We start from the raw sequence: 13,206 nt of genomic DNA on the forward strand, positions 1-13,206 counted from the left end.
CAGAAACCAGACTGGGAAGGCCAGTCAGCTGCCAAGGGGCATTGCTTATGGAAATAGGGACCCCCCAGAGGGTAGAGTTCTGGAGCACAGAGGGGGCTGTAGCCCACCCCGCTCAGGGAAACACACTCTCTTGACTTCCCGCCTCTCCCCGCCTGTCCCCACCTCCACGAGTGCTTCCTGAGATGACCCTCGAGGAAGCGCCCACCTCCGAGTATCTTCTCACTAAGCGCGATGCTGGCTGACTTCTCCCAGGGTGAACGCACACCTGACCAGGGGAGACATGCGTAGGGAGAAGCTGAGGAGGCTGAGGGGTCCCGGGAGTAGGGCAGACGGCAGGGGGGCGGTGGGAGAGTCGGAGCAGGAAACAGCCCTAGTGCTTTAGGGTAGCGATGTCTCATGGTCAGCCTCCAGCACTTGCCTGTCGTACTTGTATGGTCCTCTCCCGCCATTACCAAATGTATTTATTATTATCTTTTAAACGTTTATTCACTTTTTGAGAGACAGAGACAGTGTGAGCAGGGCAGGGGGCAGAGAGAGAGAGGGAGACCCAGAATCCGAAGCAGGCTCCAGGCTCCGAGCTGTCAGCACAGAGCCCAACACAGGGCTCGAACCCACGAACCGGGAGATCATGACCTGATCTGAAGTCGGACGCTTAACCGACTGAGCCCCCCGGGCGCCCCTACCAAATTTAAATCAAAGTCCGCTGTCCAGCAAAAAGTACGATGTGGAAGATACATGAGGAGCATTTAACTATTTCTTATCAAGTTTTTTTTTTTTTTTAAGGATTAGTTGTTGAATTTTGTCAAGTTCCATTTTTTTTATTTGAGAGAGAGAGATTGAATCTCAACCAAGCAGGCTCCATACTCAGCTTGGGGCAGGACCAGGGGCTCGATCTCATGACCCTGGGATCGTGACCTGAGCCGAAATCAAGAGTCGGATGCTCAACCGACTGAGCCCCCCAGGCGCCCCCGGTCGCGTTCCGTCTTGTGAACACCACATTCATGCTTCTCCTATGGGGCGAACACGAATATTCTGGTACCCGCCTCCCAGTAGGCATGCTCGCACACCTTTGGGGCAAACACGGCAGGTGTTTCTGCACAAACGGGCCACGCCACTCACACCCCCCAGCGCCGCAAGGGTCCCAGCTGACCTGCGTTCTCGCTGACGCTTGTTACCGGAGGCCCTCCGCCTGCCGCGAGGCGTTACGGTGGCTTTCGTCCCCCCACCCCTGCGATCCCCGAGGCGGGCGGTGTTCTCCCGCGTGGTCTGTGGCCGTCGGATGCTCCCCTGGATTAAGGCCCCGCTCAAGACTCTTGTCCCCGTTTTCATCGTGCTGATGGTCTTTTCCTCACTGATTTATAAAATTTCTTTAAGTAACCCCGGGAGTGGCTGATCCCGGTCACAGACATTGCAACTGTTTGTATCTCCCTCGCCTGTTTCTTCCTTGCCCGCGGGGCGTCCTTTCCCGAACAGAAGCTCTCAGTTTCAACGCAGGTGAAATGTTCAGTATTTCCCTTCACGATTGACCCTTTTCTCCTTTGCCCGCTCCGGGGTCGAAGCTGTTCTTTTCTAGGATCCTTTAAAATCGGTGTGTTTTTGCCTTTCGCGTTCGCACAGGGTATGAATTATGGATTACATATATTTTTAAAAAACACGAACGCTTCTCTGCCCAGAGCCACTAACTGAAGAAACGCTTCCTTCCTCAGGGCTCTGTAGGGCCTGCTTTGTCATCAATCAAGTACCCACTTAGGAAGATATGCTTCTGGGCTCCCTATTCTATTGCCAACCCCGTTGTCTCAGTTGCTTAATTGCTGTCTTCGCCATTCATTCGGCAGTTGATGGACATGCTAATTTGGGGCGATTACGCAGCCATTTGAGTGTGGCATGATGCGCTAGGAACCCACCCGCGATTCTGCATTTGCCGGTGCCTCGTTCCTTTTCAGCGTGGCGGAACCAGTGGTTGGACGGACCACGGCTGGCTCGTGAGATGATTGGGTCACAGGGTAAGTTTTCACGGGGCCGCCAAGTGGTGGGCGTTCCTCCCAGCAGTGAGTGGCGGCTCCAGTCTGCCCGCCCCGTCCTCTGCCCCGGGGGGCCGTGAGCATGCGTGTGCGGGTGTTGGTCACGATGCACCGCGGTAGGTGGTGGCGTCTTGCCGTGGCTTCTGTCTGCATCTCCTAATGACAAAGATGCCGAGTCTCGATTTGTTGCTTATTTGTGGCCACGTGTCCTCTGGAGTGAACCTTTTCCCCAATTTTAAAATTAACAAATTTTTTCCTCGGGTTTTTGAAATGCTTATTTATTTTTGAGAGAGAGTGAGCAGAGTGTGAGCAGGGGAGGGGCAGAGCGAGAGGAGACACAGAATCCGAGGCAGGGTCCAGGCTCTGAGCCGTCAGCACAGAGCCCGACGCGGGGCTCGAACCCACGAGCCGCGAGATCATGACCTGAGCCGAAGTCGGACGCTCAACTGACCGAGCCACCCAGGTGCCCCTGGTGCCCAACTTTTTAAAAAACATTTTTAACATTTATTTATACTTGAGACAGAGAGAAGGACAGAGTGCAAGCAGGGGAGGGGCAGAGACAGAGGGAGACACAGAATCCGAAGCAGGCTCCAGGCTCCGAGCCGTCAGCACAGAGCCCGACGCGGGGCTCAAACCCACGAACCGCGAGATCATGACCTGAGCCCAAGTCAGATGCTTAACCGACCGAGCCACCCAGGCCCCTCCAGTTAAAAATATTTTTGTAGTAATTTGATAGTAACTTCCAAGCATGGACATTTGTGAAATTAAAAAAAAAAAAAAAAAAAAAAGATTTCCAGCTTAGTTTCATTGGTTTGGTTACACGTTACTTTTGAAAAACTACCCCCAAACAGTGAACTCAAGTGACGACGACGACAACAAGGGCATTGATTTTGCTGGTGAAGTTTGGGTGGAGCTCTGTGGGCGGGACCCACAGTTGAGGTCGAATCACCGGAGAGCCCGCCCAGCCACATGTCTAGCGCCTGATGGGACAGCCGCTGGGGGCTCTGGGGGTGGGACGCCTTCCCAGGACCCCTGCGTGTGCCCTCAGCTTCCTCGCGGCATCCTGGCCGGTTTTACGGGCCAGACCTTTCTGAGAGAGAGCCCACCAGAAGTGGTGTCCACCTTGGGTGTCCCCTGGCATCGGGTCCACTGGGCTCCCGTCCTTGAAGCAGCCACAAAGACCCTCCAGGTTCAGAGTTCTTCTCTTAATGGGAAAAGCCAAGGTTCTGGAAAAACCCTGGAACAGAAATACCGTCGCAACCATTTTTGGAAAATACAGTCTGTTGCGCTCATTGCGGTCGGAAAATATACCGTGCGAGCTATCAGCCCTTTTGCTTTTCTTCGAGAGTTGATGATCAATTTTTGTAAATGCTCTGGGAGCATTTGAGAGGGACGTGTGCTCTGGGCTCGTACGAAGTAACAAAATCTCAGTCAATTGTGTTCGTCACGTTGATTCATATCCGTACTGATTTTCTGTCTCGTTGTTCTTTTTATTGGGAGAGAATATGTTAAAATCTCCCATTTGGTCGTAGGTTTGGCTATTTTTCTTTGTTTCTTTGAAAGGTTTTGCTTTATGTATTTTGAAGCTATTTTATTAGGTACGTAAAATTTGGAATTGTTACATATTCCTGATAAATGGGTTGTTTTGTCAGGCACAAACTGTTTCTCTTTATCTCTAGTAATGCTTTTTGTTTTGAAGTTTATTTTTCTGATGTTACTCTGGCTACAGCAGCTTTCCTTCCGTTAGCATTTTGTTCTATCTTTTCCCTGTTCTTGTACCTTCAATCTTTCCGGATGCTTGTGTCTGGGGCAAATTTCCCTTAAGCACGATGTAGTTTCCCACCCCTGCCCCATCCCGTTATAATTCTACATTGATTCTTATTTACTTTGAGCAATTATTAAGTTTATTTATTAAGTACAAATAGCTTATTAAAAAATTTTTAATGTTTATTTATTTTTGAGAGACAGAGCACGAGTTGGGGAGGGGCAGAGAGAGAGGGAGACACAGAATCCGAAGCTGGCTCCAGGGTCTAAGCTGTCCGCACAGAGCCCGACGCGGGGCTCGAACCCACGAACCGCGAGATCATGACCTGAACCGAAATTGGACGCCCAACTGACTGGGCACTACCCAGGCGCCCCTAAGTACAAATAATCTGAACAAACCCACCCAGTAGAGTGAACTAAGAGGGCAAATTTTACTAGATTCTTATTTTCAAAAAGAAAAAAGAACCAAGGACTTCTCGTTTCCTGCTGCTTGGTATTACGCTTGTTTGTGTAAAAGCCTTGAGGGAAAACCAATGATTTTTCCGTGCTGACACTTCTCAGACGAAAAGGGCTAAAAGATCATCGAGGTCTGCAGACAGATGTGGGCCCCTGGCTCTGGATGGCCCCTGGGACCCCGTGGAATTGGAGGTGAGAAATTCTGCCCAGATGGAGAGGGGAGGTGGGGAGGGCAGCTCCCTCAGGGGGGCTGAACTCCAGAAGGACCCCCGGACTCAGGAGACCTCAAGCCAGGGCAGCCTTGTCAGGTGTGACCCCCCCCTCCCCACGGCTCAGGCCCAGGCCCCGGGCCCCCTCAAGTCGGGGCGATCTTTGATCGATCTTTGCTCCCAGGGACCCTCTCGGATAGGAACGCTCCTTGGTGATTATATTCCACACGAAAGTCCCCGGCTTGGAATGTCCCTCGCAGCAAATTCATTCAAACCGTCTTTGGTGGAAGAAGCTGTCGAAAATGTGTCAGCAATGACAAACCTCGCCCCAAACGGGGACGTGAAGAGTTCTCCCAGCACTGACGGAGAGAATGAGGGAGAATGAGTGCATAAACGTGCTGGGGAGACGGCTGTCAAGGTTGGCATTCGTCATTGCCTTGTGACAGCGTCCCATTCCGTGGGACTTCTCCCCGAAGATGTGCTCGGTCCAGTGACCTACAAAGACCCACCGCATGGCCCGGACGTGTGTCCCTCTCACCGGGCTCAAAAACAGAGCCAAGATCTAAGAAAGGCGTGCCCTCTGTACCTGTGGTTCTCGAGGGAGGTGGGGGCCCCCCCCGGGGACTCGTGGCCATGTCTGGGGACACTGTGGCCGCCCACCTCCAGCATCCAGTGCCCAGGGACCCTGAGGCAGGAAGTCACTCAGCCCCGCGGTGAAGTGGGGACCCACTCTTGGGGCGTCTTTTAGGAAAAGCAGATGGGCAGCCTGAATTTGGGCAAGAGAACTATATGAAGCTTTATAATGTTGTGTAAAAATATCTTTATTATAAAGGAAAGCGCTCCCCACCGTCTCTCAGAGCCTCCCGGAACTCGGAAGTCATGGTTGCTGGTCTATCCTGATTGATTTAAGGCAACAGGAGAATTAATTGGCCTAAACGTTGCAACCTGAAGGCACGTTTCAGTTGATGCATCGGCACATGTCCCATGTAGAAGGCGCTCAATAAATACTTGCAGGATAAATGGAGGAGGGGGTCCCGGAGGCTCAGGGAAGAGGCAGGGGCGGGACCCGAACTGCCAGCGGGAACCGCGTCCCTGCTGTCGCGGCTGGGCTGTGGCGTTCCCTTGTCCGCACCCCGGGGTGCCGGCCCGCAGGGACCCTCCCCCAGGAGCACGAGGCGGGTGAGACGAACCCTCTCCAGGCTCCACACCAGACGACTGCAGAGCGAAAATGAAAAATGTCCTCTGGGGCAGGAAGTTTTGTATTTCGGTGCAGGCGTTTCCCTCCCTTAGGTGTCTTTCTAAAAAGGTCTGTCGTCCTTCCTGACAGAAGGGGTCCTTAGGGTAGATGGCCAAGTCTCGAGTATGGGAAGGTGGTGAAACCCAGGGTGTGTGTGTGTGTGTGTGTGTGTGTGCGCACACGTGAGCCCGTGTGCATGTGTGTGCACACGTGAAGCGGGAGACCGTCCCCTTCCAGGTGGCTGATGTGGGACGGTGTCATCCTGGAACCCTGTGGCCACGTGGAGAAGGCTCATTTACAGAAGGAGGGAAAGAGGGAGGGAGGGAGGCAGAAATGCCTCATGCCTCTGCTTGGTCTCTCGGCCCAGGCTGAGGCTGCCTCCGCCCTGCCAGAAGCTTCCTTCCTGGGGCAAGTTGGTTTGGGTCGAGTTTCTGCTCCTTGCAATGGAAAGTTCTGACCTGTAGGGCTTCTAGCAAGGTCTGTGCTTCCTGAGCAAACTGCTGTTCACCAAGTCTTTACACGCCTGAGCTCAGACATTCGCAAGACGTGAGTTTTTAGATAGAAAGAGAACCAGGGGCGCCTGGCCGGCTCAGCCGTCTGGCTGCTGATTACGACTCGGGTCATGATCCCGCGGTTGATGAGTTCGAGCCGATGGCGTGGAGCCTGTTTGGGATTCTGTCTCTTCCTCTCTCTCTGCCCCTCACCTGCTTGCCCTCTGTATCTTTCTCAAAAATAAATAAAAATAAACTCTTTAAAAAAAAGAGAGCAAACCAGCTGCAGGTCGTTCAAATGGGAAGCCATAAGACAGCTGTCAGTCAGTAAAGGACCGTGCGGAGGATGTGGCCGTCTGTCCTGTGAGGCGTATCACCCCGGCCTTTGTTGTGTGACACAGTTTAGCCTCGCCCACGGGGCCCGCAGGGCCAGAATCTGGGGTGGCTTTGCCCCTGTCGGGTGTCGTCTGGGGCCCTGCCGGGAGCGGGCCGGCACGGGAGGCGTCCCAAGGCTGCACCCTCACACTGTGGGTGAGCACCTGTTCTCGGCCCCTCCGTGTGGCTTGGGGCTCTCCCGGCCGTGGCCAGGCTCCGAGAGGGAGCCTCCCCACTGAGCTGGCCCAGGGAGCTGGCATTGCAGAGCGCTGGCGAGTGCTGCCCGGGTCTTGTGGCCCCTCTGCCCGTCCTGTGCTGGAGGAAGCAGCCACAGCCCCACCCCTCCTCGGGGAGAGGGACAGAGACCCCATCACTCAAAGGAAAGAGAGTCGCAAACTTGGAGGCCATGTTTCATCGCTGCCACACATGAGTCCCTAAGACCTCTCCAAGCCTGGAATGTTAGCGTCGTGTGAAAATTCCTAAGGAAGGAACACACGCCTCTGTCCTCTGTGTCTGGGGGACAGGAAGGACCCGCTCTGGAGCTCTAGGAATGAATGGCGACATCCAAGGTATCCCAGAAAATCTGGAACTTTCCAGATGTTTAAACCGCCCCAGCCTGCGAAGCTGGGTCCCTGCTGCCACTCAGAGCACCCTGCAAGGGTGACAGCACTCTCAAGAAAATTGAGGTTAAGTTCACGTAACATAAAAGGAACCACTTTAGAGGACACGATTTGGTGACGTGTAACACGTTCACGATGTTGGGCAACTACCTTCTGTCTCGGGTTCTGGAACATCTATGGCGGCACCTCCCCTCCCCGGGAACCACCCATCAATTGTCTCTAGGGATTGGCTTGTTCTGCACCCTCTCGTGCAAAGGGGGTCATGTGGCATGCGGCCTTTCCGGTTCACGTCTTTCCACCAGTGTCGCGTTTTGAGGTTTGTCCATGCCGCGCTGTGTGTTAGAACTTCACATGCTGAAGTGGTTCTTTGCTGTGTGGACGGGCCTGTTTTGGTGATCTTTCCGCCTGCTGAGGGACGTTGGGGGTTGTTTTCGTATTTTGGCCGCTGTGAATAGGGCCGCTCTGAACGTTTGTGTAAAAGTGTTTGGATGAGTGTCTGTCTTCAATTATTAGGGAAAGCACGAGAGAGAGAGAGAGAGAGAGAGAGAGAGAGAGAGAGAGAGAGAGAGAGAGAGATGCTCCCTCCCTCGGCTGTGCCTCCAGAGAGAAAGCTTTAAGCTGAATGCTCCTTGCACCCCGGGCCAGGCCACTTTTGTAACAAGACGCAGCTGGAAAGTCTTGCAGAAGCTCCCAAGAAGTCAGCTCGGTTTGGCTGGAGGCGCCCGGAGAAACTGAGGCCAGTCTCCCATCTCTGCAGTGAGCTGGGCCCGCAGGGCAGGGCGAGCTGGGCCCGGACAGAGGCAGCAGGTCTGTGTGATCTGGGCTGTCCCGCCTTTACCCCTGGGTGTATACCCAGGATGACCACGGGCCCTGGGTGACCGCAGGCTCCTCCATGGGGGGGAGGGGGTCACGGAAATCAAATGTCCAGCAGCTCAGAGGCCACCGTTGGGATCCTCGTGGGCGCAGAAAGAGCTGTCGCGGGGAGAAGCCTGCTGCCGGCCTGGAATCCAGGAGGCCCTGTGGGCTGGGACGTGGCCAGGCCGGTGGCCCCGAGGCCTGGCTGCTGAAGAGAGGCAGGGGAGCCTGGCCTGAGCTGCGGGGCTGTTGAAGATCGTGCAGGCAGGTGGGTTACTAGGCCCACGTTTGACCCACGCCTTTGCCAGGCGGTGGTGGGTCCGGGCAGGTTCTGGGGTCCGGCTGCTGGTCTGCATTCCTAAGTTGAAGTCACCTTACCCCCGGGTGACTGCTTTGGGATATTGGGCCTTTAGGGGGCACTGAAGCCTCAAGGGGGTCGTGAGGGTGATCCGACAGGGCTGGTGTCCTCACGAGAAGAGGGAGAGACAGGGGACCCCACCTCTGCGTGTGTGCACCCAGGAAGGGCCATGCGAGGACGTGGCCGGGAGGTACCCTCTGTGTGCCAGGAAGAGCCCACAGTGGCCAGCCCCCTGATCTGGGACTTCTGGCCTCTAGAACTGTAAGAAAATCAAGTTCTGTAGTTTCAGCAGCCCCCCCCCCCCCACCCCTGCCCCGTCTGTGGTGTCTTTTATGGCCGCTCAAACAGGTTAATACACCATCTTCTTCCAGAAAAATCTCTGAGGGCTGGGAGAGCCCCGGGCCACCCGGGTTTATTTCCCTGAGGCTGAGAAGGACCTCAGTCACCACCAGGGCTGGGCGAGGGGGAAGCAAGGGTCCGATCCCATATTTATTTACCGTTGGATATTTTGCCCATCATGGATGTTTTTTTTGCACTGACTGATTTAAAAATTATGGGGCGCCTGGGTGGCTCAGTCAGTTAAGCCTCCGACTCTTGATTTTGGCTCTGGTCATGTCCTCACGGTTCCATCTCTCTCTCTCTCTCTCTGCCCCTCCCTTGCTTGTGCTCTAACTCTCAAAAGTAAATAAATGTTAAAAAAAATTTAAAAAAAATTGAGGCATAATTGACATGTCACATTATATTGACTTCAAGTATACACACGCAATGATTCATTTTTTTATTTTATTTTTTTTAACTTTTTCTTTTTTTTGAGAGAGAGAGAGAGAGACAGAGCACGAGCAGGGGAAGGGCAGAGAGAGAGGGAGACACAGAATCCGAAGCGGGCTCCGGGCTCTGAGCCATCAGCACAGAGCCCGATGTGGGGCTCGAACCCACAAATGCGCGATCATGACCTGAGCCGAAGTCGGACACTTAACCGACTGAGCCACCCAGGCGCCCAACATGCAATGACTCAATATTAGTATGTATTGCAAAATGACCACCACACTACGTCTATTACCATCTGTCACCTCCCACAGTTCTAGAATCTGTTCTCTTGTGACCAGGAGTTTCAAGATTTACGTCTCTCAGCAGCTTTCAAATACGCAACCCAGTCTGATTAACGGGGCCCGTCTCATCCCCAGGGCTCGACTGTCCTAGGCGTGTCCCTCTGATCGCCTTCACCCGAGGGCGCCGCCCCCCCCCCTCCCCCCCCCAACCTCGGGAGCCGCCACCAACCGCAGAAGTCGGGGCTCTGGGAGCCCAGGACCCTCCGCAGGCAGCGGTGCGGGCGCAGGGAGGGGCGCGTCCAGCAGGGGGCGGTCACGAGCCGGGCGCCCAGCGCTGGAAGAGACGCCGGCTCCAAGTGGAGCGGAGACCCCCGCTTCCCGGCGCTGGCCCCACGCTCCTCTTTTCAGAAAAGTGGCTTCACGGTTTTTCGTATTCGTGTCCACGCGGGCGAGGTGGGGGTTCCTGGGCCCTTCCCGCTGCTCTGCGCATCCAATGCAGCGCCCCCTCCCCCCGTGGCGACTGAGCCCGCAACGCGCCTGGACGTGTCCCTCTACCCGCCTAGCAGAGGGACTGCAAAGCCGCGCCTGAGTCCCGTGTGTAGCGGTCACACGCTGGCACCGACAACCGCTTGGATGCTGTGGCTGAGTGGACGGGGCTCCCTTCCACTTCCATAGGACAGCGCTGCGCGGATAGCGCCCCCCCCCCCCCCCCCCCCCCCCCCCGGCTGTGTTCTGTCTGCCTCGCGGAGTCGGGGAGACCCCGTGGGGGTGGCCCATCCCCGAGCAGCGGGCACTTGGGGACAAGACGTCTGGATGTGTTCCCCCGGGGTGGAGGCAGATCCCAGAACCGGATCTTTGACCTCTGCCCCCTCCAGGCAGCCCTCCGGCGGGGGGGGGGGGTAGGGGTTGGAGAGCGGGCACCTGACCCAGTCTAGAAGCCACGTGATTCACAGAGACTGGGGTGCCCAAAGGGAGCTCTGAGGTGGGGGGGGGCAGGAGGCGGGGCTCCCAGGTAGTGAGGTGAGCTGGGAGGGAGGGGTCCCGGGCTCAGCAGGGCTGGGGCCGGAGTCCCCAGGGGATTTCTATTTCGGCTAACACCTCGGGCACGCGTGGGATGTGCCACACCCGGGCAGCCTTGGCTGCCAGCACCTCTTTCAATCCTCAGCCCTGGCGGGGAGCCGCAGCTAGACAGCTGGGGCCTTGGGTGACATGATGGGGAGGGCGGGTTTCCTGGGGGAGGCAGTCAGAGCCGTGGGGGGGGGGTGACCATGGGCAGCGGGTGCCCCCGTGGGACCTTTCAGCCACGGGGAGGCCTGCGTGGGCTCCTCTCTCTGGGTCCCTCGGCCTTGTCCCTCCCAGACCCCGCCCAGAACCCCAGAGCCCCCCCCCCCCCCCCCCCCCCCCCCCCCCCCCCCCCCCCCCCCCGTCTGCACCTGGGCCGACAAAGCTCATTCCCTCCCAGCTCTGCAGCCCCCGGGGGCAGGTTTGGGGGCAAGAAATCCTGGGGAGGAGGCGATGCAGGGGCTGGAGACAGGGTGGCCTGCAGTGGTGTCCTCCTGGCCTTCAGGGGTTTGGGACCAGCCAGGGCCCCGTTCCGCCGTGGGGGAGCCCCCGAGGAGGGGAGCACCGAGCACTGGGCGTCCCCACCAGGAGGGCACTGTCCCAGGCACCGCGGGGCAGAAACACTTCCATCAGGGCCTGGCAGCCTGCTCTGCCCCAGAGAGAGGAGCATCGGGTCCCAAAGGACCTGCCTTGTTTGACCCCGGGGCCCGTTTCCAGAATATTCTCTGCAATGGGGAGAAACGCCAGCGGCTTTGTGGAGACCTCTCAGGGCACCTGGGTCCCCAGAAAGCAGCTGGAGGAGAGGCTGACTGGGAAGGTTTTCTGACTGCCGGGGCGGCCGTCACACAGACGGCGGCTCAGACAACAGCACGAAGGTGTCCTCACGCCGTGGAGGCTGGAGTGAGTCCGAGGCAGAGGCCTGGCAGGGCTGGTTCCTTCCGGGGCCTCCCTCTCGGGCTTCTGCTCGGCCGTGCTCTCCCCGTGTCTGCACTCGGTCGTCCCTGTGTGCGTCTGTGTCCTGTGCCTCGTTGGTCATCCTGGTTGATGACCGTCTCCCTGGGCCCTGAGCCCCTGGAAGCTGGTCCCGCGCCCCGTGGTGCAGGGGGAGCGCAGGAGGCTTGTGAGTCTCCGACAGCATAGCCCGGGCCGACCCGAGCTGCCTCGGGTCTGGGGAAGGAGGGCTGTGCGTTGCGGGTTTGATCGAGTCCTTGGACCTCCCGTCCTGGCTGCAGGGCCCGTGGCCAGGATCAGTCCGGGCCTCAGGGTGCTGGTGTGCCTGGCCTCGCGGCACCAGCACCCCCCCCCCCCCCCCCACCGCCTCCCGGGCCCCCATGTATGTGGGGAGCTCGGTCAGCAGCACTCAGGCTGCCACAGACGGAGCGTGTCCCCTCACAGGGGCCCAGACTCCCATCGGCCTCTGACACCCAGCAGAGTCCTCCCAAGTGTCTGTACAAACCCCTCCTTCCGCAGCAGCATCGGCCATAGTGGTAACCGTGCGGAGGACCTTGGGGCCACGCACCCCCTTCCCAGGCACCCGGGCCCCGAAGCGGAGCAGGGAAAGGCAGAACATCTTTTCCCAGTGAACAAACGGGGCTCAGAAGCCCCCCTTCCCACCCGTGGAGGGAAACTTGATCTCGTTAGTTCACGGGGACCGTGTCCCTTCAGGATTTTTCCTGGCCCCTTTTGGGAGACATCGGGGCCACTCCTTCCACGTCGCCCATCTGCTTCTCCTGGGGGTGGGCAGGTTCTGGGCCTGGTGGCACGCAGGTCACAACAATGGGGTAGGTCAGTCCTCCGCTGTCCTCCCCTGGCCCTCTGCCCGGATGCAGCTCGTCCGCTGTCCTCTCCGGCCTTGGGTTCCGGCCAAGTTCTCCCCGGAGAGTATGCTTCATCGCGTCTGAGCCCCGGGTCCAGATGGCACACGGACACGAGTGCCACCCCCGCAAACCTACCTGCTCAGGGTTACAACTGACACAGAAGGAAACACCGGCTGCCCCATAGCTTGGTCTCTTGTTTATGCCTGTCTTTTCCAGGTTTTCCCAGGGTCCAGCTGGGCGTCCATGGCCAAGGACCAGCTCACGGCAGGGAAGGGCTGGCCCGAGGCCGCAGGGTGACCTGGGGGCGGTGCCGGCGGGTCCCCGCCTTCCCCCTGCAGACACCCGCTTGCACAACGGACGGGCTTTGCACGGGCGTCCCTCAGTCTGAGAGGGGAAGTCAGGGGCCCCGGAGCCTCCCGTCTGTCGGCATGAGTCCGTGCTCTGTGTCCCCCGGCCATCCCAGCTTGTGGGCAGACAGACGATCTCTGTCTCCGGAAATCCATTTTGGGGAGCGTCTGGTTCTGACCCACTTGTGGACACGGATATGAGCAGCTTCATTAGCTTAAAGATTTCCTGTCCCTGAGCGGGCTGGAGATTCCGCACGTGGACGTGCCAGTGCTGGGCTCTTTCCCGCGCTGAGCTGAGCTGGGGGGGTGGGGGGGTGGGGACAAGGGTGTCACAGAACAGCTCTGGGTGACTCTTTGACTTGTTCCAAGACCCTTTGTGGCAGAAATTCCCTAGTGTCCTGCTCAGAACACCCGCTCCGGGGATGCTGGTAGATGAGGCGTGGAGAAAAGAATTCCAGCCAAATAAATTTGGGGACGTGGTTCTGGATGAAGGGTTGAGGTCCCCCATGCTTTCTGGCCAGTCGTACAGCCCTGCACTTTGTGAG

The sequence above is a fragment of the Panthera leo genome, chromosome D4 (assembly GCF_018350215.1).
Source record: "Panthera leo isolate Ple1 chromosome D4, P.leo_Ple1_pat1.1, whole genome shotgun sequence".
Taxonomy (NCBI): domain Eukaryota; kingdom Metazoa; phylum Chordata; class Mammalia; order Carnivora; family Felidae; genus Panthera; species Panthera leo.